General features: G+C 37.3%; 1 protein-coding gene across 2 annotated transcripts in view; it reads left to right on the top strand.

The window, feature by feature from the left end:
- The first annotated feature begins 4,566 nt into the window (after nt 1–4,566).
- The window catches only part of LOC131690732 (roundabout homolog 2-like), an 834,482-nt gene continuing 814,633 nt past the window's right edge, over nt 4,567–24,415 (top strand). For both annotated transcript variants that reach the window (XM_058976690.1, XM_058976691.1), the window contains exon 1: nt 4,567–6,078. The gene's annotated coding sequence lies outside the window, so the exon portion shown is untranslated. The remainder of the gene's footprint in view (nt 6,079–24,415) is intronic.

A 24,415-nucleotide genomic window follows, 5' to 3' on the forward strand; every position in this document is an offset into this window, starting at 1 on the left:
AAAAGGCCTGCAATCCCTCTAAAGTCATTGAGATATAATGTGTAAAGTTATTGTGCGTCTTCATGATTTTTTGCAGAATTTTTAATTTAATTTTCGAAAAGTTACAAAAGTTTTTCTGAGATTGTTTTTTTTTTGGTCAAATCTCCCCACAGCGGGGAGACTTGACCAAGGCGTGGGGAGACTTGACCAAGAGAATTTTGAATAATCATAACAAAAAATATTGACATAAATCATACTGTAATTATTTTTTTCCGTATTGTCGCGATCCTTAGGTAGCAATAGAGGGACTCCATGAGAAACCGGCCGACCGCAAAATATGACCATCGTCGATTCGAACGAAACTTTGCAAGTGTGTTCACTGTATGAATCTCCATGATATTCTCTGGCAATTGGAATATTTTGATGCAAGAGCAATTTTTCAAAACGGCGTAAACGTTTCTACGTGTATGAATTTCAAAATTTTTTTGTTCGATTACTGTATTTTATACAGCAAAACTCTCTGAGAACAAGTTACAGGGAATGAATACTTCTGTCTGTCAAAAATATACACTGAAAAAAATGTTGTGTTATTTTTCAAAAAAACAAAAATTTATGATAAAAATTTAAATGACGAAAAAACCCATTTTTTAAATTTTTTATTTTTTGTTACCAAAAACCTAAAGAGAAAAGAAACATTTTGAATGTGATTGCATGATGGAGAAAAAATCGGTAAAAAAGTTTTTCTAACAATAACTTCGTACATGTATTTAAATTTCATACTAATTGACATACAAAATTGTAATTTTATTACAGAATATAATTCTAAGAACCATTTAAAATCAAAATGCATTTAACAAAAATCTTCCAAAATGCGATAGTTTTCGAGATATTTGAAATTTTGCTCCTTCAAAACAATTAATTCGTGTAATTATGCTCTTTTTAAAAGTTATTCGCGTTACCCCATCATAAAATGTGGAAAATTTAATTTTTCTCGTTTTAAAGACGTAAAAGCAACTTTTTTAGTGTATTTGGATCATGGAGAAGCTTTCAATAAAAAAGTTTTCCTAACAACAACTTTTGACATATTTTTATAATTCTTACTATTTGCAGTCAAAATACAATTTTCTTTTTGAATATGATTCTAAACGCCATTCTAAATCGAAATGCTCTTAACAAAAAAATTCTAAAATGTAGCAGTTCTCGAGATATTTTAACTTTTGTTTTAACAACACAATTATTTTGTTTTATTACGACCTTTTCATAAGTTAGTAGCATTTCTCCAACAAAAATTATAGATTTTTCAAAAGGCCCGTAAACTTTCCTGCAACTTTCTTTTTGACATGAAGGCGATATTGTAAACCATTTGAAAGTTACTGTTCCAAAAAGTAAATCAGTTCAAATGTGCTTTGACCACACATTGTTTTTCGAAAAATAGAAGGAAAATTATGAAAAATGACGCATGATTTCTGTACGTCTTTAGTATGTCAGGACGAGGTTTAATGAGCATCTGATGATTTTTTTGTAACTTAAATTATAAAAATAATAAATTTGCTAATGACGCCAAGTCTCTAATTATTTTTTGAAGAGTTAATTCTCCATAATTACTTCTAGGAGGCATCTTCAACAAAACGATTGTGTCAGAAGATGCGCTGTATTCTGTTGTTAAACTTTTTCGAGGATATTTGCCCCAAATTTGACTATTTCGGAATTATGTGATCTAAACAGTAAATATCAGTTTTTCAACACTCACCTGACTCTTCTGCATTTTTCTCCACTTCAAAGTTCCTAACATGAAAATAAGACTTTATATATAAAATATAAGTACGTTAATCAATTCAGCCTTCAAATATATGCCATAACTTGCCATTAACTCGACATATTTGTTTAATTTTAGTGATTTTCAAACCCGCTAGGTGGCTATTAGTACAGAAAATATTTTTTAAAAAAATCGTCAAATGCTCATAAAAACCGATTCTGATGTACTAGAGACAAGCAAAAAACGCCATTTTTTATCATTTTCTTTTTATTTTCCGAAAAATAATATGCGGACTAAGCCCACTTAAGTTGTTTTATTTTGCAGAACAGTGTTATTTTTATGAATATCATAAAATGTCAAAAGGTTATTTAACAAAAACGTAAATAACTCATACCCCATTGACCGTAGCTATACACTTTCTTCAGCAAAATTACGCCCCTGCATTCGGCTTAACTATATAAAGTGTTTTCTGTACTTTTAAAATTTTGTACATACCCAGTTTTGAAGAAAAAATACTAAAAAACACCACAAATTTCACTTTTTACTAAGTTTTAATGGCTCTGCCGCTCTTATAATTCAAAATTTGTACAAACTAACTAACCAAACTTCTCCGTTTGGATCTCCAAAAAAAATAAAAAATGCTGAAAGAATATCTAAGACAGTTCAGGACCACTTCAACAGGCATAAATTTGAAATTTTATCCAAAATCGGCCCATTTTTCAAAAAATCAAAAGTCGCCACCAGTAGGAAGCGTTTTAGCAAACTCACTCCGAAGAAGAAAGTGGTCCTAATACCCTAACCTTTCATTTAAGAAGTGAGCCCGATGACTTTTTTAACATGATGTCATTTTGGGACACCCTAATGTTCACATGTTACGAAATCAGTCGTACTACTGCTAACTTTGTTTACTAATACTAAAATATATAGACTTATATTTGAGGTGGGATTTTTTTATGGCGTGATTAACATTAACAGTAGATACTAAAGCATAATAAATATCAGGAATTTTGTATCTTTCTTCAGCTAATTGCCACTTGGTCTCCCCAACATTAGTTATTGCGTTCAATGTCATTCAAATTCTAGTAATAACTATTCCAATGTTCCAATTTATGTTAAATCATTTCCTGCCTCACAAAGATTAAGATGGTATATTAGTACATTAATAGTAATTAGTAGTCGAGTAGATATGTCCATACAAAGTTTGATAAAAATTACATCATTTGATGCAAATTTATTAAACACGTAATATTTTCTATAAGGAAAGGATTTTTAATTCCAAACTTTTAAAATTACCTTAAGAGATCGAAACAAGTATAAAAATATTTTTGAAAAAAAAAAAAATAAGAATCGAATAGAAGAAACCATAGCCAAAAATAGAATATTGCGCTTGGTCAAGTCTCCCCATGTTCCCCTACTTGCACCAAATTTGAGCAAATCGGACAAGTCTAGCTACCGGACCAACGCTTCTGAAGTTTGTATGGGATATTTCGACAATTTACATGGAGAAAACCCACTAACTCGCATTTTTGCCACTAGATGGCACTGTATTCATCGTATTATCACTGTAAGTAAATATAAGAAAGATAATTTAACTGTCTACAACTTTATCGAAGACTGCTTGTCAATCTGGGTTTGTTAAAAGAAGTTATTAAACTTTTAACGAAGTGATGTCTGAGTCAGTTTTCTATGGGGCCTAGTTGTGCATGGTTGTGTATCAGTACTCGATTCCCACGAACTATACATTTTTTTGAAATAACCGTTAGATTTAGCTCAATAGTATGTTCAGAAGAATTGTAGTAAATAATACGAGTCATGGCTATAATAGGTCCAATCTGCAAATGAGAGCCCTCTTTTTTCGCGTTCTCTTTCGATTATTACTGCAAAACCATAAAACTTTTTACACATTTATCAGTATGTTTCGAAAGACCAATGTTTTAACTAGCTTATTACACGAGCAGTTCAAGGGAAATCTGAAAGATGACCGAGTAATTCGCGGAAGAGAAAGTAAACAAAGAGAGGCTCTCTTTTGTAGATTTGACCTATTGAAAAAAAGTCCTCAAATAGTATTTTCGTTTTTCGGAGCTAGCGTCAATCCGGCGCTTGTTTATTCCTGCCACTAAGTTAGTGTCGGATTCTGATGAGACGAAGTCAAAATGCAAATTTTAAGAAGGTTGAGCGTGTAACCCATTGCATCTCTTTCGGAACTATTTAAAATGCTTCCGAAATAATTCTTTCCAACTTAGGTTCGGGAAACTTTGAAATTGAATCCAAAACAAAATTAATAAATTTATGTTTTATTGCTAAGCTTACATTTGCAGTTCAGTCGTTTTCAAAAATTACGATAGATTATAAATCTTTGAAGACCAACATGTTTATCGGTGCTACGTATCATCACATCACCAAACATGGTGACACGCTACAACCTCCCGTGCAACATAAAAACAAACGCTTCAGCATAAATGCACCGAACGCTACAACGCCAAAAATGTAAACAAATTGCACTTCATTGGAGTAAGCGGAGAGGACTCTTCTCTCTTTCTTTGGCTGACGAAGCTGACGAGGATGGTTTCATGGAGGCACATGTTATGTTCATTTAGATTTTCCTGCGGATTGCCTGATCAGCCACCGCGACGTCGACGAGCCGCCAGGTTCTCACATCAACTCCACTCGCGCTCGCGCCGGAGTAAAAACTTAACGAAACTGCATTCTCTCCCAATTGAGCCACGAAACGTTGCGATCTCTTTTGCTCCCGCCCATCCGTTTCTCTCACGGCGTCGTACCGGCGTCTGGTTATCCTTGGCGGCTTGATGCTTTAGTTCAGTGCTCACTGTCGTAGCATAAACAGTGGTGAAGACGTGTCGTGGCGCAAGAATTCGCGTTCCGTATTTTCTCAGTTTACGCCGCCGGAAGAGGGCTACACGATAAGGACCTGCCATTATTTAGCCGATCGCATTCGTCATTTGGGGGGTGTGAGACAGACGCATTGCGTTCGATGAGAGTGTGCGTGAAGGGTCCTTTTTTCCGTCGTCGAATAGGGTGACCAGCTGTTTCGTGAAGGCGAGAGGAAGTCTCGTGATGTGTCCGAAAATAGAACTGGGCAAGTCAGGCGTAGTCATCGCCGTTGCCGCCACCGTCGAACCGGCGGAGATCTGAAGAAGGTGCAGTTTTCGCAAAGTTCGGTATATTTATAGTAGCCGGATCGGGTTTGCCTGCCTCGCTAATGATTTAATTACGGGAAGAGATTAGTGCAATGTGCTGAATCAAACCGTGTGGCGCGGTCGTTGTCATCATCATCGTCGTCGTCGTCGTCGTCGCGAGTGAGTCACTTGATGGGTCGAGCTAGATCGTTCGTTGGTTGTTCTAAGAAGAACGGTCCGGGAAAGTGATTCGAGCATAAATTTATGCTGTCTTGACATGCGATAGAGGCTCGGGTTAGGACGAAGCAGGTCCGAAAGAGAATCCCATTCAGCCAGCATCCGCCGTCGGTTTTGTGGGTCGTTAGGGAAAGATCTTCCGAAATAAGAGAAGACCGAATCTAACGGCGTTGTTTCGGGATGAAGTGGCAAGTGAATGTTCGAGGGCAGAAATTGATGGTGTTCAAATAAAACACACCCGATTTGTATTCTTTTTATTTGCGTGGAAGGTGTAATCTCCGGTGTTCGTAGAAGCTCCTGTGGAGTTTGCCCTTGTGGAAGCACCGTAATAGAGTCCCATAAATCATCGGATTTATTCGACGTGGTTGGCGAGCCATAAAAAAATATTACCATTTATGCTGTCCAGATAGCGATTTATGAATGCCGCAAGTGAACAGTGCATGCGGGATCGGGTGTAACGGCTGTGGAAGTGTGGACGGGCCAAAAAAAACGAAGAATTGGCGCTATGTCGGTCAAATCTCTCCGCGGGTGAATATTATTATATCATCTTTCGACAAATCGGGTAAATTGAAAGAAAATTGAATAATACATACCGTCGGATTGAGTGAATCTGCCATTATTCGAAGCCAATCAGTGTCAGCGGAGAATGTGTGAGTGTGTTTGTTTATGCAAGCCTCAGTTTTTTAAGCCCCTTGAGAGCCGTGATTAAAATCGATAGGCAGCCAGGCTGCCAGGTGAAGATGATGAAGAAATTGCCGGTGGGTCAAGCGATTTAGTGTTCAGCGGGAAAGGTGCTAATGAAGAAATTATATGTATGATCATCTGTGGCTTGTCGGCTGTTTTGTTGATAGAAGCAATTCGTTTCACTTTCGGTTGAAGGCGACTCCTCGCCTCGGTCGGATGTGGGTCAACGGAGCACGCAGGTCAATTCGGCACCACTGCGTAGCAATCGTTGGACGATAATTAAAGGTAAGCAGTTTTGTGAAATATAAGCAAAATATTTTTCTTATTGCTACTACATAAAGCACTGTGCCCACACGATTTCGTTTTGGGGCTCATTGATCGGGGGAGAGGGGCATGCTAAACGCTAAGTGGCTTGTGCTTTCATGATTGATGTTTTTAGATAAGCGATCACAGGCTCGCGCCCGCGCTCAACCTGAAATTCCTCCGTGCTTGTTGTCCTACACGAGTACGTGCCTCTAGCCTCTGGTAGTGTAAATAAGTAAGTACGAATGTGGGAAATGGGCACGATTTTTCGACACATCAATTTGTGCGTCACACGCGCCGCCACCACGCCTGTTGCGGTCGTTTTAAAGTGTCCAAAACCGAAGGCTGCTCACAGAGGTTAAATTTTTAAACGATTAGCCGGTTCGATGTGTCAAACAGCAAATGGCACTTAGCGCTGCTGCGAATGTTTGCCGACTAATTAGGTGGTTTTTGGTAACTGCAGTGGATGTGTGAAGTGGCATTTCTGCTGGAACCTGTTTGTGAGTTAGGAATTTTATTTGAAATGAATAATGATAAAAATGTCACCGTTTTATTTTTCCTCGAAAATTCGTAAAGCTCTCTTTGTTTGATTAATATGTATAAACAAACAAATAGTATTATGCTATATTTCTCCCTAGTAGAGAACAATTGAGGTAAAACTATCTTTTCTTAATTAAAGCGAAAAGTCCACTAAGTTAGTGTCGGATTCTGATGAGATGAAGTCGAAACGGAAATTCCATAACTAATTCAGATATTTTTTTTATCAAAACAAGCTCAATTAGAAAATGGAGCACCTTCCGGTTTTTGCATAAATTTTATAACGGTTTTATTGTGGCTATCGCAATTGTCGTTTGGTTTATAACGATTACAACCAATGCTATATATAAAAGCTCCTTAAAATATTTTAAAGAGATATTTTTTAAATATTACAAAGAACCGTTATTTATATTCCTATAGCGAGGATGGAACATGAATGAACCTGAAGGTACTATGCGCGCTTAGAACCAACATTATATCGTTTGATTTCGGCGAAGTGGAATGTTCATTGAAAGAAAATATGTAGCTTTCTCCGAAGTTGGATGTCGACTATGACCTGTTTCATCATATCAGAAATGTTGTACTGCTCACAATCAAGAAATTCTGAACAAATCTAAACGGGGCAATGTTATTACGTACTATTATAACTCCAGTAGTTTAGAAACTTGTTAACCTGATTTGACAGTGAAAGTTATTGTTTGCATTTTTGGACTTAACGTTTATCTCGCGATCAAGGTGGCTGTCATATGCTAATAAGAAGATTTCTAAACGTTAAACCCAACATATCATGCATGATCAAACGGTAGACTTGACTACCGCTCCTTGGCAAATACATTTCATATTTCAGTTAACTCAGTTCGAAGTAAAACACATCATTTCTCATAGATTAGACATTCTTTGTCTTTAGAACTATGAGAAGAGTTCTGCGGAATAATTAGCGACAATAAAAACGAACAACGGTCAAAATCGACAACAAATACTTCATTCTATATTTCGCAAATATTGTGAGAACTAGAATGACAGTGACACTTCAGACAACGTTCAAATTGTGGACGGTAAACCTGCCCTACTTCAACATCTCCCCTTGGCCTAAACACTCTTCATCCTCAAACAACGCCATGCAACTATGAAGGTCAGATTAACACATTGTAATTCTGTCAGGCTACTGCGTCATTAACATTGCTACGCAATATCTTTTATTTCTAGCCTACAAATGTTCTGTTATCTTTCCAATCGCCATTACAATATGTTTCTTTTTGGAAATCTTAAATTGAAACACGAATCTCTATGATATGCTGTTTAATCATTTTAATCGCAATTAAACTCTACCTTAGTGTGTCCGGGATTTTTCTTCTTTTAAATCCGGCGTATGATAGAGTCACTTGTTAATAAATTTTCAGATCAACCCATGCGTGTATAATGCCACCTGGTGGTGGACTCTATCTAGCCATGCATTTCCTCCATATTTTTTTATGGCTTTTCCCATACAAACTTAATTGTCGGCCCACTTGGGACAAATTTGGAGAGTGTCATGCTATTATGCATATATTTACACCTGCTCAATGATAGGGGCCTCTCAGTTCAATGATGTCTAGGGGATAAAGTGGGATAAAAGGACTTTTTGAAGGAATCAAGCGTTAAAAACCGGTTATTAAAGGTCGAACACGAGATTATTGCGACACATTCAACAAGGCATAACTTTTTTACCATTGGGTAAAAATCAACCAAATTTTGCACACTTTCTCATTGATGTGTATTGTTTACATGCTGTCAAACTCTAAGTCGTGTTTTTCGATTCAACGAAAATGGAGGTGAACCAACGCGAGTCGAGAGAACAAATTCTTTCCAAACACCTGGAATTTCCTGACCTGTCGCACCGGCAGTTGGGAAAAAATGTTGAACATGCACCATTCAACCGTCTCCAGAGTGTTGAAGCGGTTCCAGGAGCGGTTGACGTTGGACCGCGGCAAAGGAGCTGGAAGAAAACCGGGACCGGAGAACAAAAAGACGGAGGGAAAGGTGAAGCGGATGATTAAAGCAAATCCCAACGTCTCAAGCCGTGATTTGGCAAAAAAGATCAGCATGTCGCAGAGCTACGTCCAGAATGCAAAGAAGAGTGCTGCACTACATACATACAAGGTATAGAACTTCCCAAACCGCGATGAGCGGTAACAATTGACGGCTAAAACTGGGGCACGGAAGCTCTACGAGAAGATGATGACAAAATATGGCTGCTGTGTGATGGACGACGAAACGTATATAAAAGCCGATGTTAAGCAAATTCCGGGGTTGGAGTTTTTCACCGGCAAGAGCAAGTTCTATGTGGACGACAGATTTAAGAAGAAGACAATGTCGAAGTTCGCCTCCAAATATCTCATTTGGCAGGCCATTTGCTCTTGCGGACTAAAGAGTGAGCCTTTCGTGACAAAGGGCACAGTACATGGCGAGATCTACAAATCTGAGTACCTCGAGAAGCGCCATTGCCGTTCTTGCAGCAGCACGACGCAGGTCAGTTATTTTGGCCAGATTTAGCATCATGCCACTATTCTTAAAGTGTCCTGGAGTGGTATGAGGCCAATTCTGTCCATTTTGTTCCAAAGGACATGAATCCGCCAAACTGTCCGGAGCTGCGCCCGGTGGAGCAGTACTGGGCAATGATGAAGCGGGAACTTCGGAAGAGCAAGAAGACAGTCAAAGACGAGAAGGACATGTTAAGAAAATGGAAAAAACTGAGAAACTGGTACCGGATGACACTGTAAAGACTTTGATGGAGGGCATCAAGCGAAAATGCGTTCAATTTTACACTCAAGGCTCCATCGATTAACTTTTCTTTTGATTTTTGATGTAAATATATGTATAAAACTACCCTAAAATTTTGGTTTGATTTTAAATATTATAAGAAAATTGGCATGACATTTTCGGTGTCGCAATAATTTCGTGTTCGCCCTTTAAAAAGGGGCCTGCCACAATAGATCAAAACACTGGTCGCAGTGGAATATGTACCCAACAAAAAAAAATAATGCATAAGATGAGGAAAAGTGGTGCTAGTATATTTCCCTGTGGATTGCTTTCTGCTTCCTATAACGTAAAGCTGTTGTACCTTGTAGCTTGCGTACGTAAGTAACTGCGAAACCACGCAGGAGCATTTTATATTACACCATACCTCTCCAATACACAAACCAGTTAACGGCGATCGATTGTTTCAAATGCCCGACTTCTTTGTTCTCAATGGTCTGCTTCCATTTCTGAAATAATAGATACGAGTGTTGTTTCACACGAATGATTTTTGCGGAACTCTGATTGTTCATACAACAGTATTCCAACATTATCTAAACAGTGGCGTAGCCCCCAACCCCCCCCCCCCCCCCAAAAACCAAAATTAATTGGATTGAAAAAAAAATTGATACTGACGAATTTAATTTAATATTCCACAAAATATTTTTGGAAAAAATATTCTCTGATCACTACATTGAGAGCTGTGTTTAAAGCGTCATGAGAACTTTTGGAAAATTATGGGAAGGGGATCTTGTAACTTATCTCTTAGCCAAAATCCCATAGTTGTCAAATTACTTCAATGTAAAATAAAATAACTGTCTGAATTATTATGAGCTCATTTTTGGAAAGATGCTTCAAAATATGGATTAGAGACAATTTTTCGAACGGGAATCTAAATTTGAATAGGTTGATTGCATATAAAACATAAGCTTATTTACCGAAAACTTGCATACATTTCAACATTTGCTGAAAATGTATTTTTTTAGATTGTGTAGAGTTTAGACAACAATTCAATATGGTTAACAACAAGAATAACATTTCAGAAACTAGTTGAAAGCTGATGTAATTTTGTCTCTAGCAGGTCAGGATCGATTTTATGAGCATTGGATTTTTGTTGTATTATCAACTATATGAATAGCCTCTTAGCAGGATGCAATGAATGGCGTACTAAAATTTTGTGTGCTACGTACTAGTACTGCAAGTTGTGAGGTTGACTAATGAAGAAAAGTAAAATTAATGCTCGATATATTTTTAACGGTCACGATCACATTCATTCGAAACTGCCAAATTTCGATGTTAAGTAACATTGAAGAATTTCAAAACGTAAAACTGTTCATCTGCTGATAGAATAATTTTGACGGTTAATCCTCCTAGAAGTAATTATAGACAAGAATTACTCTTCAACCAAATTTGGGTCGAGACTTAATGTCTCCAGCAAAGTTTTCAAAAGTGCTATTTCAAACAACTTTGTCAAAGACATAAATATCCCACATATTCAGAGTATCGAAATATAGTAGTAGAAAACCTTTACAACAAGCTATTCTGAAATTACAGTATTTGATAAATCTCTTTTGCGGTAATTAAATAATAAATTCACATTGCGTTCAAGGTACCTTTGAAGCTTACAAAAAAAATAAGGGAACTGGATTTAATACAAATTATTCCCAAATATTAAAAGGTTGAGTCCACACAAAGAGTGATTCCATTTTCAGGAGCTAGCATCAATTCGGCGCTAGCTTAGTCCGCCCACCAAGTTAGTGTCGGATTCTGATGAGATGAAGTCGAAACGCAAGTTTCAGTTCCATCCATCCATAAAATAGGTATAGGTTTTGTGTTCTCAACTCGCAATGATTGTTTCAAACAATTTTATCCGTAGCGCAGAAAAAAATAGTTTTCACCTAAATTTTTCTTCACTAAGGAGAAATATAGCAGGCCCAGTCCATTTAAATCGCTATATGTTGAATTCATGTAGCCTTCATATTTTCAACAAAATTGTTTGAAATGACATTATCAAAAACTTTGCTGAAGGCACCATGTCTTTTAATATTTTTGAAAAATTAATTCACCATAATTACCTCTATGAGAGTTAATCACTAAAATTTCTATATCAAAACAGGCGCTCTTTTATGTTGATAACTTCCCGAAGTTGTCAAACCTTCAAAGTCAAGGATTATTATATTAGGTGATCTTGAACGTTGAAAATTTTTTAGATCATTTATCCCACTTTAAAAGATCGCAATTTTTGACTTCATTGACATATTAATCAAGAAAATAATCTATAGAGGTTTGAAAACTGTTCCATGTTGATCCTTCTTGTTTGTAGACTGGAATGACATCTGTTAGACTACTTATGTTTTTGAGTTTTCAATAATTTATCAAACTCATATTAAATTTCAGCATTTTTTCAAAAAATTTGCGATTTTCATCAAAACCCCCTCCAAACCAAATTTCTGGCTATGCCACTGTATCTAAATAACCTATCAATTGTTTTACAACGACCCTCTTCAAAACTTTCTGTTAAATCGGCAGCATTTTTATCGGTCTGTGATCTTCAGTTAATTTTTATTTATTTATTTATTTAACATAATTATATCCTTGTCCTTGTCAGCGGAACTAAGAGGAGCTTTTCCCTCCACCGATGCTATATCATCCAAAAATATCCTGTCGCTCCTGAATACATGACAGTTTTTGTGAACACACTTACACAAAATGAAAATTATGTTTTATGTTAACAGCATAGCGAGATATTTTACTGTTTGATAACAGTATTTTTCAGGTTTTGATGCGTGAAATAAAATATTGTGACTGTTTTAATGTAAAATTCAGACTGAATGAACTAGGGAAATGCGAACAACTCCCATTTTTTCAAATGTGTTGAAAATGACCATCTCATACCCAGTAAAGCGCAGCCGGAATTGAACTGGAATTCTGGCTGGTTCCAGTTCGTACACGGGCTCCAGTGAAACAACCGATTCTAACTAGAATCGGTTGTGCCACTGGAGCCGGAATACGAACTGGAACCAGCCAGAAATCCGGTTCATTTCCGGCTGAGCTTAACTGGGTACAGGTTCACATGCATGAATCACCTTCAGCTCCTCCTCAGTGTCACTAATCTGTTTTCACAAGTCGCATTTCAAGAATTTTTCAAGACATTGGAAATACTAAGTTTTCAAACAAAAAAACTTCCGGACGGTTATTTTGTTTTTGGTTACAAAGTCCATTATTTCATATCCAGAAATTTTACAGATGTCGAATTTTTTTTGAATAAAGTTGTTCGACAAAGACACGGTGTCTTGTTGTCGTCTGCCGGCTTTGCCCCCAATTCCTTCTCTCTCTCCAGAACGGTACAGGTGGGCACATTTTTTTCTATGTGCGAGTGCGGTTGTCATTTTTCTTTGTCAAAACCAATAGAACAGGAGACAATGAATAAGAAAAACATAAACAAATGACGAAGTGGGCTTTTCAACACAAAAAATGAACGGAAAATATTTTATACCCTCAAAATCTTGATTCATAGCAAAAAACGAGCTTTCGTCATTAAAAAAAAATTTCAACCGATTTTAACTTTAAAGAGAATATTTAATTTTCCATCCAACGACCTAATAATGATCAAAATCGATTGAAAAATTGAAAAAAGAATAAAATTCTATCTTTGATTCATAAACTCATAGAGCTTATCTTTCTAAATATAACAATATATGTGTTCATATTTTAAAACTTCAGAATGATTTTTGATTGATTTTCTAAAAAAATGTAAACACGTCCTCGTTTGACACTATTGATTTTCTTTGACAGTGAATTTAGCCACATGGGTTAGTATTTCTTACAGTTATCCCAGCAAAAGGATAGGGATCAAGGTAGTTCAATGGAAAATGTGGTCGGCATAATTCAATTTTGAAAAACTATTTTTATTTCCTATTTTGCGTACAAAAAAGGGAAAAAAAAGTTCGGTTATGTATCTTTAACGTCAGATGCATCGAAAAAAATCGAAAACAGCATATGGCTTAATGACCCAATAAGAAACATGCTCGCATGAACTCTTAAGGGATTAGTGAGGTATTGTCTCGCATCATAGGAATCTGTAATTATATCTATCATTATTTTTTACAATTTCAAGATCGAAGTTTGCACACATAATTTTGAATATATACGTAGTCGAACAAAAAATTCTATTTTTTAAAAATTTTATTTGAGACCGTCCCTTTAAAAGTTCATGCGAGCAAGTTTCTAGTTTGGGAAAAAGTTATAACTCTGCCATTTTTCAACTGATTTTGAACGTAAATGGGTCGTTTGATGCGAAATTTAAATCCCTTTTAATTTCCATTAAAACAAAGACGCTTCCTAACAAAAATGTTGAGCAATTTTCATATTTTTCACAAAAAAAATCCCAAAATAATAATGGTTACTTTCATATTGTTGTACCAAAACCGCATAGTACTTTTACCAAAAGAACTTAACATAGCATACCGTTCAAAAGGTCATTTCTTCTTTCCAAGACACTGAGAGAATTAAAAATCGGTTGAAAAATAACCGCGTAGAAAAATTTTTGTTTCTAATATCCTGAAAATAATTTTTTTCCTATAAGTCAAGATTTTGATAGTAAATTCAAATTGAACAAACATGGTTTTGTGTTGTATTTGACCAGACCTACAACTTTTACCAGATCACTTTAAACGTATTTTTTTATTTTGTGGCACCGTGTTATTTTTATTGGCGCTTTCGAGATAAAAAGTGTACCCAAGTATTCGAATCGGAATATCGTAAGTAAAGTTCGTCCCATTATCTTTTCAACGTCCGCCAACGAGTAAAGATGCTTGTTCGTATTTTTTGTGTTTACTTCCAGAGTCCCGGACTCCATGGTTAATTTTACAAGTATAATACTAATACACTCAAAAGTGACAAATGTTCCCACATTTCTTCTCTTCACTTTGGATGTCAATAAACGTTCTTGGAACACTTTTATTACATTGGTGATGTGGTTACTTTTAACTTTTTTTAAGCTCGACGTGCAAGTAGTAAGTATTGCTTTTTTATGGGATGCCATTTTGATAACCAGTTTGCAAATGTCAAAATTCAAATAAAGACATCATTCTGCCTGCATACACAAACCTACAAAATGAGAGGTGTTCAAGTATTTTTAATGTGCAAATAAGGCAATGTTTAAGTGTTAAATTTAATAGGTTAGCCTTGAAAGTTATTTTAAGAACTTGTAAAAAATAGTGTGGATTGGAAAATGTATTCTATTTTCTGTAATGGCTGCCCATGAAGAACGGGTTCTATTCAATCCGAAACAATTCCGGGCAATCGTGGACGTCTGGTCAGTTCATCCACAGACACATATCTATGTGCTTTTGCGTGGTTGGAAGGAACACCTGACGTAATGGTGCGTCAATCTCATTAAATGTAGTATAACATAGTGTGTTTGTTAGAATGGAATTTGGGGATACCAGGCTGGACAAATGCAGATCAACAAATTTAAGAAGCAATTAATCTACGTTTTTGGGTTTTGACGTAAGTGCTAATGCCTTATTAAGACCCCGTTTGATAATACCAAAAATGTCTCAAATAAGGCATTGACACTCACGTGAAAACCCAATTAAAATAAATTAATTGCTTAATTCGAACGGCGGGTCATACCTCTGTTAACTGGGCAAGGGACCAGAATTCGATAGTCTCCATTAGCTCTGTCACCCACCGAAGTACGATGGGCAATGAACTAAAGTCAGACATCAGACCTTGGCCTTGGCTTCTAGCGAGGAAATTAAATAGAATTTAAATGAATGTGTGGGCTGCAGGGGCGGTAGTTTTTGATCTCTCTCTAGAGGCAGTGGCACGATCACTGTCGCCAATGCGATAATCATGTGTTCTTCCTGGGACGGCATCATAGCCCAGGGATAGCGTAAGGGTTTGTGCATTGGGCTGGAGTCCCAAGGGTTGCAGATTAAAATCCTGCCTCTTGGGTGTATTTTTTCACAATTGCTTTTGTTTAACTCACCATTTCCATCTGTTTTTCCCGTTGGATACCACCAACAAAATTTTAAATTTATGAAATTGTTTGTCATCGATTTAGATTACCAAAATGAATTTAAAATAAAGTTTTCGTTTTTGAATTGAGCATACAACTCGATTGGATGTACATTCAGAACTGTAAAAGCTCGTTATAATTCGAATTATAGCTCTACTAAGTATTTCTATTCATATTGTACACAGTTTGAGACTAGTTCATAATTCATATCTTGTACGCATCTAAATTTGGTGCAATCACCATGAATAGCTTATTTCCAAATTTATCAAGAAACTTTCCTGTACAAATCGTTCAGTTATAACAACCAAGGCACAACACTCGCTATAAGAATTCATTCCAATTAGGCATTCCAGTCAGATCGTACTCCTAATGAAAACTTTTCACCACCATCCAACGGAAGTATTTCTCCAAGCGCCCAGACCACCTCGGTCGTCTACTGTCGGAAAATCTCTGCGCGTTTTCAGTTTCCACCTCCCGCGGCGGTGCTGAGCCAACCATCAGTGCCAGCAATTATTCCACTGTGGTTCTCGACGGAGAAAAGTATCTCTGGTAATAAATAAGATTACCCCCCGAAAAATTCTTCCACTCACCGACGGTTGGGAAGATTCCTGCATTAAAGGAACTAACACAATTTCAAGTTCATTAAAAATAAATCCAACCCGAAGTTCTGCGCTTCCGTCATCGGACGATATGTCCTCCTCCTTCTCGTAACGAGTGCATATTTTACCCGGCACGATTGGGGCCGGCTTACCTTGGCTATGTAGTGCCACATTCATCAGAATGCGAGAATATGTTACGGGAGAGTTTTACACGCATTACCAAATCCCCGAAAATTGCGGTTACTTTCAAATAAAAGGCAGCTTCACTGATTACGACGGCCTGGATGTGTGTGTGCTAGGCCACGAATTGCAGCCCGGCTTAGGGTTAGGGGCTGGATTAATATACATACATTTTATTTGCCCATGAACTAGAGTTTCGAATTAAGGATGCTGTCTGGAAGTTTGAAAGCGCAAAAAAAAAAAACATTCAGACTGCGGGCTCAACGGAATGAAAGGAAAAGTTTGCTGATTCCCCGGTGCAGTTATCTACAAGTGCGGTTTCCTGGTTTGGTCGGCAGCTAGGGGATTCTCCGGGGGCCGAGAGTAGCTACCATACGTGTGCTTCGGGCGGGACTGTTAGGGGTCGAACAGGATTCCATTAGCTGAAGCGATGCTGGTGCAGTATGCTTTGCTTGGTTGCGCTTTGTCGAGTGTTTGGGTTGGGGGATGACAGGGATGTGCAATTGCATAGCTGTGAGTTCTGCCGTTTCGAGTACAATTTGAGGATGGAGCTGTCAAAATACAAGCTAAAACATTTGTTGCAAGAATCACGCATTTCTGTAAACGAGCAATTATGATTATAAAGGTAACCTCCTTTTGTATAGAAAAATGTTTAGTCCTATGTATGTGCGGGGGTTGGGAATCGAACCCAGGTAAGCTGCTTTCAAGGCAATCAATTTACCGACTGCGTTATGCTCATTCCCTTTCCAAGTATTCTTTTCAAACGATATTCAATCGGCAAAGGGCTCAAAATGTAGCTTACTGCAGAAATTGTTGTCCAGAGAAGTTGGATGAGAATTCTTTAAATTAAAATTTAAAGAAAACTAAATCTCTTCTTATTTCCATCGGTTTGCTTTATGGAATACTAGCTAATACCAATCGCGCATTGCTGCGACTTTCAACGAAATAGGAGTAAAACACAATTTGCTCCGAAGCGTCATCTGGCGAGCAGATAATCCCCAACCAATATCACACAAACACGCTCCATAACAAACGCCTACTACGTATAGATATAGATAGATAGATATCATTTTTACAGCATGTACCAGCATTATAAATATATTTGGTTGAGGGATGATCTGTCATTAAAAGTCATCACTTATTACCAACACAAATGTAAAAAAAATAGACCTTAGCCAGTAATAAGCATTGTCCCATAACGAACGGTCAGGGCTGATGAAAACTATTCCGTCCTGATCACCCCTAATGCGTAGATTTGTGCAAATAGTCATCAGGAAGGAGCGATGACATTGTCCTGGGTCGAAAGTAAGGCCATTTGCTGTTTGTGTTGTATTTTTGTTATGGTGCTGGAAAATAGGGGAAAATATTTCTGTCTGCTTAGATGCTGACTGGTTAGATCGACTACGTATTACTACTTTGTACCAATGAATACTTCGGCCCGAAATAAGCGCTCCCGTAGGGTCCCGTTACTGATGTTGTTACTAGAAGCTTTCTACAGGGAGAATAAGATAGAGAAAGAGAAAGTCATTTTGAAAACTTTAGCTTTCAGCATTCGAAAAATATTCTATACCTACAACACATTTTCGGTATGATTTTTTGCTTGCCTATTCATAGTTAGTTAGCCCTTGTCGGAAGGGAAGTCTCTGATGACCCCGACCCGGACCGTCTCAGCATACGGCAACTGGCGAAAACTACAGACGGTTGTGTCGGAATAACAGGAAAATTCTTTTACGGGTTTTTGTCTGTGGTTTTCACGGGGGGTTGACTAAAAGTGTGCGCTATTTCTCGTTTTTTTCTTTGTGTCAGGTGCGAAACTACGAGGGCTGAGGATGTGCAACTTCGAGATTCTTTAGTTGGGTTGTATCGCATGGGATACGGGGTTGGAACTAATGGGATTTTATGTACGGAGAGGCAAGCAGGTGTCAAGCTCGTGTAACACTCATAACAATTACTGGAAATGGGATGATGATTGGCTCAATAGAACGAAAGCGTTTTGTGTTTTCTTCTGATTGCTATAGTTGCAGCATTAAAATGATCAATGTAATATTAAATGATATTTCATTTCTTATGTTATGTAGCCACAGTGCTCTATAATAGAACTTCCAACCCGGAAATTTATTTCAAGAAAATTTCGGAATTGTTACATCTCCCGAGAATTTATTTTTGCCGATTCTCGAGTCCCAGGCAAACGGTTATGGCAGGGTTGTATCTGAAAAGGAAGTCGATATCAAACTCCACAGTACTTTGTCAACAAGTTGGAAGATTAATTGTTTTGAAACTTCATGCTAAAGTTACCAGTTTTACGACTGTTCGAGGCCCCTTGATACTAGTAAATTAGGGGTTTATAATTGAAGAATAAAAGCTTTTGAATTACAGAGTTATATTCGATGAAAATTGTGAAGCATCAGATCACAGTGATGATTAATTTCAGCAAATCAATAACGTGACGAAAGAACACTTTGAGGACATAATCTAGATCGAACTTGTGAAACTCAAGGGAAACCGGCTGTACGAAGCAACCCACTGCGTGTTCGGGATGAAAAAGGTAATGCTTTAGGATTGATTGGATGGCTCTTTAATAGGCCCTATTTACAAGGAGGTCTATAAACTCAAGTTTAATAATTATCGCGGTAGGGTATACGCTTCCTGATTTCAGAGCCGTAGCATGGCCTGTTGGCGCCCTTTAGCACCTTTTCAGTTCGACTTTCAATGTTTACTTTGGCACCTTTCCAGTTCCACTTTGAATGATAATATGTGTACATGAAAATGTCACGCTCAGTCTGACTTATTTTGTGAGTTATCCTCAATAAGTATATAAAGAAAATCATGATTTTAGTGCTTTCCTCAGCCCGGCGTCCGTGGCTATTTCCTGCTCGGCCAGCTGCATGCTATGGATCTGTATAGGTGAAATGAAATTGTGTAAAGTTGCGGAATGCGCATCTACATGCCCGCCAACAAAGTTTAGATCGACGGTGTGGTCATCGATTCAAGTTCGTCTGGCATAGATCTACTGAAGCACGGCTCCAGTGAGCGAAGATTTTGATTGGCGTGTGCGCGAAGAATTTTTCAGGATGATACAAGGATTAGGAATGGTAAAACACGTGCCTATTGTGATAAAGAAAGTGATAAAGTTTGCAATAAAAAATGGTGAACGATTTGTTCAATTTCAAGTATTCGTGTCGTGCGACTCAAACACGTTCGATATTTATTTTGTTTGTCCGATTTATATTTTAGAACAGCACGCTATATATTGTGAATAAATTCAAATGGAACAAACAGGACCGTATCGTGGTCTTTTGGCACCTTTTATGGAGTTTCAGTTTTGCACCATTTTTTTAGTTCATTTTTCGAACAATAATTTAGTGAGTACCTGGGAATGGCTCACTAATTTTTACTTATTTTATTACCTATTCTAATTAATTTATAAAGTAGACGGCGCCGGTGGTTGAGTGGTAAGCGTGACCGCCACTCATTCCAGTTGGCCTGGGTTCAATTCCAGCCGAGGTCGCTGAGATTTTTCTGAGGTGAAAAAATCTGTGGTCACGTCTTCCTTCGGAAGGGAAGTAAAACCGTTGGTCCCCGGTCCATGAAATTGGTGGATCGATATCTAGTCCAGGTAGTGGAATCACCTCTCTGGCGTCGGTAAAGAAGAAGTATATCCAACTTCTATACTCTACTAACAAAAATATCCTCCTCCCGCACTCCTGTGGAGTGCGTAGTAGTATATACGGCCTCTAGCAAAAGCAAGTATCGGACTAACAATTCCTTCCGCGATCTACGTTCGGGCCTGGCCGGCGCCGGTATTGATCAGAAACACTTTAAGATTACCAGGAGTTGCACATTGAAAGATGGAGCCATAGTACTCAAGTGAGAGCAAGGATGTGAAGTAAACAGATCGGAAAACTAGAAGTGGCAGGGTCTTTAGAACAGGCTTAATATCGTGCGGGCTTAATTTTTGCCATCTGATAATGAGGGTCGAGCTTAGGCAGAATAACTACGAATCACCCGAGTTCACTATCATGTGTCCTGATCAATTTATAAATTTATGCCCTTGATTATCCCGCTATATATTTAACAACTAATGAATGTTTTAGGTAAACATAGCTACATATAGAAACTCGATCTACAAAACTTAAAAACTAAAACTTCAACTCCGCTTTCACTAAAAAATGTTTAAAAGTTGTAATTGTTGCGCCCCTGATTTCAGCTTAGTATTCATCAGTTCCCAAAAAGTAAAATCCAACTGGAATTCGAAGTCGGGATCGGTTGTATCATTTGAGCCGAATTTCTGGCAGATAATATTCCTTCAATATGTGTATCCAACTACTAGCACACATGTAAAAATCATCAGAATATTTTTCGAAAGGACCTATTAAAAACCTACTCAGGCTACTTGGAAAGTATGTTCTCGAAAAAATATTTCAGATCACATCAGTAGCAGTAAAATTAGAACAAATAATTTCTCGTTTGATAAATTTGTGCTATAAACGTGATGGTTTGTCCGTAATATTCCGCTAAAGTAGTATATCACGTTATTGGTTATTTGAATTAAGCAAAACCGTTTTGGTGGTGACCCCCCAAAGCACCAATGGCGACAGGATTTGCCTCGTCTACTTTGTATGTGTGAGTTTCTTGCTTGTTCTCTATTTTATTTTATTGGGTTGTAACTCGGGCTCGCTATTTCCACTCGTTGTACGTAGTCGTCTCTCGTGATCCCATGGATATCTACGCAAGCAGGGAAGCCATGCTAGGGTTGAAACTACCCTTCATGGGAAGTAGTGTTTAGAGCCGAATCGGCATTAAATCTGGAATGGTCCATATGAACCTAATATTACCAACTATTGGTGACGAGTTTTACACGTACCCGGAGACCTGCCGAAACTTTAACAGAACGGACGTAGCGGAGCACAGAGTCTATGTACCAGCGAACCAGGTTGAAATAGATGGCGTTGTTGTGGATTCCAATTTGAATTGCGCGGATCTGCAGAAATACGAGATTGGCTGTTTTAGGACTTCAGTCAGTTAAGATACTGTACCGAAAACGGCTACATTCAGCATCAGTTTTATCTGACGGGAAAAGGGCTTATGTTAACCTAGACTCTTATCGAGTTACCTTCGCCGGGTCTGCTCTACTTATCTCCTCTTTGGCAAGGTTGCTCTGTCTGTGTCATTTTGTACAGTGGTTCCCGAACTGCACTAATTGGAAACAATTAGGACACATAGCCACTCATTGTAGCAAGAAGATTCGTTGTGTGAAATGCGATGTGAATCATGTGGATGATTTCTTTGGAAGGGATGTCGAAAACTGCCTGTATTGTGGGGGAAATCCACATGATTTCCTGAAATGTTCCGAGTACAAACAGCGCGAGGAGAAATTTAAGCGTTCTCTTCACGGACGTCCTAAGCGATATTTCGCAGAAATGCATAAGATAGCTACGCCATCGGACCCTACCAACATCTATACTAACTTGTCTTCTAACGAAGACGACTCTGATGACCCCCAGGAGGGAACATTTTCTGGTGTGCCCAAAAGCCATACAAAAAGGAGAAATATGTCGTCTCCTAAGCTTCGTTGTATGTCTCTCTCCAAGGTGTGTGTGTTAACTATCCTATCTTCCACTAGCTGGTAGTGATTTTCAGAAAAAAAAGATGTTTGCATGTATTTAAACGTATTCATGCAAACATCTTGGTTCACAGATTTAGGTAGGTGTTAGCTTAATTGACTTTCCGATGACCCATTTCGTATACAGCGCCAGACATGTTTCGAGGTCATCGTTCCATCAATCAATGTGAAGTAGCTACTGGTTTCAGAAATCTTGTTTTTTAAAGGGCCAATATTTTGACGAGGGGCCTCCTGAACTGTCAGACTCTGGAAAAATCAGTTACTAGACGAACAAATTCTCGCTACGATTAGATGTTAGGCTTGTTTCAAAGCACTCGAATAATCAAATCTGCAGAAAATTGAGACGGCAAAAAAAGAAAACATTTCTGACGAATACTTCTAGGGAAAAAAAACTAGATAATATTTTAAAAACTGGATGATTCACACATTTGTCTATTTGCTGGATTGTGCAATTAAAACTGGACTGCTGGCACCACTACACTGTGGTCCAGAATACAGATTTAATGGTAATTTTGAAATTTTACAAGAACTAAACTACTTAGTCGTCTTATTTCTTTGGAAAAGTGTTCGAAGTTTATAAGCCCATTCTTTTTCTTAAAACAACAGTTAGGGTGGTTCTAATTTTACCAAGATCAAAATTTAACTTTTCAATCATTCTAGATAGAGCCAGACGACCTTCAGTGAAGTTGTAGAACGATAAATTTTAAAACAGTTCGCTGAAGACGTGTAAGCTCTGTCTGTCATACTTTTCATTTTACAACAAATTTGAAATCAATGGTTAGGGCGTTTCTTAGTGCATCTTAGAAAAACTGTTTTATTAAAATAACTTTTTCGGTATTGATTTAAAATTGAAGTTGTCTTCACACAACTTTAGGATTGTTTTAAGGCGAATAATTTGTTTCATGGCACCACATATCTGTCTATTATCGTTGGAAAGTTATGAGAGCTTTTTCCTCAAAAAGGTTTTTTTATGAAATACCAGTATCAATCATTGGGACAAACAAAATATAATTCTTTTTCAACTATATATGAAGCTATGATTCAAGGTATAATTGAGCAATAAATAGTGAGTGTGATATTTTTTAAGATTTCACAACATTGATCACAAAAAATATATTTTTGATATTATAATTATCTTATATCTTTCGAATAATAGAAGCTCGAGTTTTGGTGTATTGGAAGAAAATGTTCGTCTTTAAAACTCTGAGAAAAACATCTAACGGGTAGGTTAGAAAAATATGAAAAATGAAAAAGTTATACTAAAAAAAATGTTTTTCGTAAATTGACCCTTGGTAGTATGTTTAGATTACTTTCACAGTAAAAAATATAAAAGATCTAGTTTCATTTTCATGATAATTCATGACAAAATTTTGCCTTTTACAAGACTTTTCAATTATTTTAAATAGTGGGTAGGGTAGTTCCAAATTTATTAAAATCGGAAATTAAACTTTTTATTTGTTCGAGGTAGAGTTTCGCTATCTTCCAGAAATTTTAAGAAAATAAAATTTTTAAAAACTTTCTCGAAGACACTCTACGGCTTGTACTTTTCATTTTACAAGAAAATTACCAAACAAAAAAATAATGTGTTTCTTAAAAAATGGTTTTTGTTATATAACTTTTGCAGTTTTGAGTTTTCATTAAGATGACTTTAGAAATATACCGAACCTCAAGCTTCTGTCCTTAGAAAGTTATATGCAAAAACTAGTTTTTAAATAAATATTGCAAGATATAAAAAATATCATGCTAGCCATTTTTAGTGATCTGTGCTACAAATCATGCTATTTCATATGACAGCAACAGTATTTAATGTTAAGTGCTCTAATCGAAGATAATGCCATTTGAAAAAGTTATATTTTTTATATAAACGTTCCCAAAACTTTGAAACGCCCTCCCCAAGGGTTAGGGGTTTGACGGTATTGCAAACATCATCAAGCATCAATTGCTTTAAGATGGGTATTGCATTACGCCTCGATAGTGGTGCATCGAGGAGACCGAGAGGGCTTATGCGCCTTTTTTATGTTGTATGTTGCTTCATACTCTGCACCTGCGCATACCAACGCTAAACCACTGGTCTATGCGCGGTGTCGTGGCCGACTGGCGGATCGACGTAGATTGACTTTTGCTGTGTGCCGTGTTTGCAAATATTGTTCGGAGGGAGTCATTGTGTGTCCATTTATCGGTCGACTTCGTCATCGTGCATATACCAATTAAATTAATTTAATAATTAAATTAATTTAATAAAGTAGAATAAGTAGAAAACTATTAGTTGTAACTGTGTGATAATCGTAGTTTTTCGTACTAGTGTACAACTATTATGTGCTAGTCGTATGTCTATCTATGTATGATGCAGAACTGACGTACATGATAGAATAGTGGCTAATACTTCTGGTGATCAATCTGAGCATTTGGTTCTATTCATTCGGAAAAATCGGGCTGGATAAATTAGGGTAAAATAAATTTACCGACGCACGCGAGTCATCCATTCCCGGCCAGCATAGCATGATGAAAGTCGAACAGCATGCAATTGTCGTTAATGATAAATATACAACATTTGCTGCATTTAGACGAGTTTGATTGCAT

Source organism: Topomyia yanbarensis, chromosome 3, assembly GCF_030247195.1.
Source record: "Topomyia yanbarensis strain Yona2022 chromosome 3, ASM3024719v1, whole genome shotgun sequence".
In the NCBI taxonomy this organism is placed as follows: domain Eukaryota; kingdom Metazoa; phylum Arthropoda; class Insecta; order Diptera; family Culicidae; genus Topomyia; species Topomyia yanbarensis.